General features: G+C 42.3%; 1 protein-coding gene across 5 annotated transcripts in view; it reads left to right on the top strand.

Moving 5' to 3' along the window:
- Lrrc4c (leucine rich repeat containing 4C) overlaps positions 1–4,880 on the top strand; it is a 1,249,590-nt gene that overhangs the window by 892,389 nt on the left and 352,321 nt on the right. The gene's annotated exons all lie outside the window — the stretch shown is intronic.

The following is a 4,880-nucleotide window of genomic DNA, read 5'->3' on the forward strand; positions in this document are numbered from 1 at the left end:
GCAGTCTCTAGATGGTCCATCCTTTCATCACAGCTCCAAACTTTGTCTCTGTAACTCTTTCCATGGGTGTTTTGTTCCCAATTCTAAGAAGGGTCTTTCTTTTTTTTTTTTTTTTGTATTTTATATTTATTTAACTATTTATTTATTTATTTACACTGCAGATTTTCCCTCCTGGTCTACCCTCTGACTGTTCCACATCCCATACCTTCACCCCTCGCCCTATCTCCATAAGAATGTCCACACTTCTGACCCCACCCCCACCCCACCAGATCTCTAAACTCCCTGGGGCCTCCAGTCTCTTGATCATTAGGTGCATCTTCTCTGACTGAACCCAAACCTGGCGGTCCTCTACTGTATAGGTGTTGGAGGCCTCAAATCAGCTGGCGTGTGCTGCAAAGTTGGTAGTCCAGTGTTTGAGAGATCTTGGGGTTCCAGTTTAATTGAGACTACTGATCCAACTACAGGGTTGCCTCCTCAGCTTCTTCCATCTTTTCCCTAATTCAACCACAGGGTTCAGGAGCCTCTGTCCATTGGTTGGGTGCAAATATCTGCATCTGATTCTTTCATCTGCTTCTTAGGTCTTTCATAGTGCAGTCATGATAGGTCCCTTTTTGTGAGCACTCCATAGCCTCAGTGATAGTGTCAGGCCTTGGGACCTCCCCTTGAGCTGGAGCCCACTTTGTGCCTGTTGCTGGACCTCCTTTTCCTCAGGTTCCTCTCCATTTCCATCCCTGCTGTTCTTTCAGACAGGAACAATTATGGGTCAGAGTTTTGATTGTGGGATGGCAACCCCTCCCACACTTGATGCCACATCTTCCTATTGGAGGTGGGCTCAATAAGTTTACTTCTCCCTACTGAAGGGCATTTTATCTAAGATCCCTCCCTTTGAGTCCTGAGAGTCTCTCAGCCCCCGTTCTTTTGTGCAACTTCCTACTTCCTGAGATTGCCAATTTTCATTCTTTCTGCTGGCCCTCAGGGCTTCAGTCCTTTTCCCTCACCCAGTACCAGATCATGTTCCCCTCTCCTCATCCTATCCACTTTCTCTCCCAAGTCCCAACCTCCCTCCTCCCTTGTGATTGTTTTCTTCTCCCTCCCATGTGGAACTGAGGCATTCTTACTTGGGCCCTGTAGCTTGTTGACCTTCTTGAGTTCTGGGGACTGTATCTGGATATTCTGTACTTTTTTGTGGCTAATATCCACTTATTAGTGAGTACATACCATGCATGTCCTTTTGGGTCTGAGTTACCTCACTCAGGATAATATATTTTATTTCTATCCATTTACCTGCAAAACTCAGGATGTCCTTGTTCTTAATAGCTGAGTAGTATTCCATTGTGTAAATGAACCACATTTTCTGTATCCATTCATCTGTCATCAGACATCTGGATTGTTTCCGGATTCTGGATATTACAAACTATGAACATAGTGGAACATGTGCCTGTGACATGGTGGGGCAACAACAGTTGTGTATATTCCCAAGAGTCTTATTGTTGGGTCTTCAGGTAGATCTATTTTCAATTTTCTGAGGAACCTCCAGATTGATTTCCAATAGTTGTACCAGTTTGCAATCCCATTAGCAATGGAGGAGTGTTCCTCTTTCTCTACATCCTTGCCAGGATGGCTTTTCATCTGAGGTTTTTGATCTTAGCCATTCTGGCTGGTGTCAGGTAGAATCTCAGTGTTGTTTTGATTTGCAGTTCTCTGATCACTAAGGACTTTTAACATTTCTTTAGGTGCTTCTCAGACATTCAAGATTCCTCTGTTGTGAATTCTTGGTTTTGTTCTATACCCCATTTTTTGATTGGGATATTTGTTTTTATTTATCTATCTATTTATCTATCTATTTATTTATTTATTGGTGGTTAGTTTCTTGAGTTCTTTATATATTTTGAATACTGGATATGAGGTTAGTGATTTTTCCCCCAATCTGTAGGCTGCTGATTGACTTATGTCCTTATTGACTTATGTCTTATTGACTATGTCCTTTGCCTTACAGAATCTTTCCAGTTTTCATGAGGTCCCATTTATCAATTCTTGATTTTAAAGCATGAGCCACTGAATATCAGTTTAGGAAATTTCCCCTGTGACAATGAGTTCAAGGGTCTTTCCCACTTTCTCTTCTATTAGATTCAGTTTATCTGGTTTTATGTTGAGATCCTTGATCCACTTGGTCTTGACCTTTGTGCAAGGTGAACAAATATGGGTCTGTGTACTTTCTGTTTATAAAAAATTAGTCCAACCCCCCCCCACACACACACACATACACCCCCCCACACACACACACACAAACGGTTTGGATTCACAGACCATATGAAGCTCAAGAAGAAGGAAGACCAAAATGTGGATGCTTCAGTCCTTCTTAGAAGGGGGAACAAAATACTCACAGGAGGTAAAGTAAGGGAGGGACTTGGGAGGAAAACAGGAAGGAAAGGTGGGGAAGGGGGCAGGACCAAGTATGGGAGGAGACTGGCATGATATTCAGAGAGTCAGGAATTTGAACAGTATGTAGAAATGGGGGATGTGGAACTGGGGGTCTCCACCAGCAAGTCCCTGATGTCAGGAAAGCAATAGGCTCCCTGGACCCAGCAGATATGACATTAGGTGAAATGCCAAACAAAAAGGAGGGAGAACCTGTAGAGACCATATCATATCTAGAGGTTAGGCAAGGCCCCAGGTTGGGGATGGGATCACCCACTTATCTCTAAATTTTTAACCCAGAATGGCTCCTCTCTAAAGGAAATATGAGGACAAAGTATGGAGCAGAGACTAAAGGAAAGGCCATCCAGAGATTGCTCCATCTGGGGATCCATCCCATACACAAACACCAAATCTAGATATTATTGCAGATGCCAAGAAATATTTGCTAACAGGAACCTGGTATAGCTGTCTCCTAAGAGGCTCTGCCAGAGACTGATAAATACAGAGGCAGATGCTTACAGCCAAACATTGGACTGAGCACGGGGAACCCAATGGAGGAGTTAGAGAAAGACTGAAGGAGCTGAAGGCAGTTGCAAACCCACAGGAAGAACAACAATATCAACCAACCAGAGCCCCCGGAGCTCCCAAACCACAAACCAAAGAGTACACATGGAGAGACCCATGGCTCTAGCTGCATATGTAGCAGAGGATGGTATTGTCTGGCATCAATAGGAGGAGAGGCCCTTGGTCTGTGAAGGCTAGATTCCACAGGGTAGGGGAGTGCCTGTGTGGTGAGATGGGAGTGGGTGTGTGGGTGAGGGAACAAACTCATAGAAGCAGGGGGAGGATGATGGAATAGGAGTCTCTGAAGGGGAAACTGGAAAGGGAATGATATTTGAAATGTAAATATATAAAATATCCAATTAATAAAAAATAGACATGTTTTGGAAGTTACTCCTGAACATAGGGGCTCCTTGAAGTGTGGTGATACAACCAGTGTCACTAGTTTAAAAAAATTACTCCATTCTGTAGGCATAAATCTTTTGCAACCTACTTTTAATAAGGGTTCACCCTCTTTTCTAGCCCATCACCCAGCAGAAATAGTGGAAAAGAAAGGTTATTAGCATATGGGTGAAGTAGACTTGTTCAGCAATAGTTCTGTGAAGGCGAGTTGAATCGATTTTGACATGAGTTCAGTCTTATAGCCAACATCAAATATGATTCTGCAGCTACACCACAGTCTTCTAGGCAGACAGACACCAGGCATGTACCCTCAGCTACAGCCCACTCCTTTCATTAGCAGATACCAGGCAGCTGTAGTTCAATGCTGATGAAAACTCCAGGCTCTCCAACTGGCCGAAGGAAAGGCTGCAGAAGTGGTAAGCTGCCACAGGAACCTCACCAGCAATTCTTGGGTGAGTTTCTCTCAAAGATAGCATTACCACTCAACATTGTTGAGTGTATCAGTGTTGTGTAAGGTAAAACAATACATGTGAGTCTTTAGGGAAAAATAGTGAGGCAGAGCAAACCAAGCGAAGGGTCAGTACACATCTCCCACTGTCTGTGAGATCATATTTATACTCATTGATTCTGGGCCATTTCCCGTGTTTGCTATATCCAAACATCCTTTCACCTGTGCCTGCTTCAGGAAAACAGTCTTTTATGTTTTTGCTTTACCAAGACGCACTTTCAATATGTGCCCCAGGAAAACATCACTTGACACAAGTAACTGTCCAAAGAACTAGAAATTTCAACTTCATCCTGCTCCCGTCAACAACCACCATATTTCTTCTCCCAGCAGATAGCAATTGCAAATAGCTTCCAGTGGGAAGGGTGGGATTTTATACCCACTTCTCTGTCCTTCATGATGGGCTTTTTCTAGCTTGAGTTTGTGTAGGTCTTGTGAAAATATATGCATGTATGTCACCAGTCTCTGTGTTTAGTGTTTATTTCACCTTTGCTGTATATGGAAAATGCTCTCTCCCTGGCTGTTTTGCTTTTTTGTTATTTTTAAAACATCCCAAAAGAGTAGATTGAAAGATGTCTTCCCTGTTTGCTTATTGTATATTGATTTAAGATACATTATTAGAGCATTTTTTAAATACATTATTGAAGGACACAACAGTGTTCTTTTTAAATCTGTATAAACTCAAGTCAGACAAAAATTCCAGCATGGAGGAGGATGATTCACATCAAGGCTCTCTCCTACCTGAAAATGTTGGTAATTAATTTCTTTATGGGTGTGGCTATGAGGAGGCTTATCATATCTTGGCGAATGATAATGCAGTGAACAGTTTTTGGCTATACAAATGAACTCCAAGGCTGTTTGGGGGTTTGCCTCTTTTTTTTTTTGTCATTTCCCAAAATTTTATTTTTTTTTAATTTTTAATATTTTTTATTACATATTTTCCTCAATTACATTTCCAATGCTATCCCAAAAGTCCCCCATAGCGCCCCCCACT

The sequence above is a fragment of the Mus caroli genome, chromosome 2 (assembly GCF_900094665.2).
Source record: "Mus caroli chromosome 2, CAROLI_EIJ_v1.1, whole genome shotgun sequence".
NCBI lineage: Eukaryota > Metazoa > Chordata > Mammalia > Rodentia > Muridae > Mus > Mus caroli.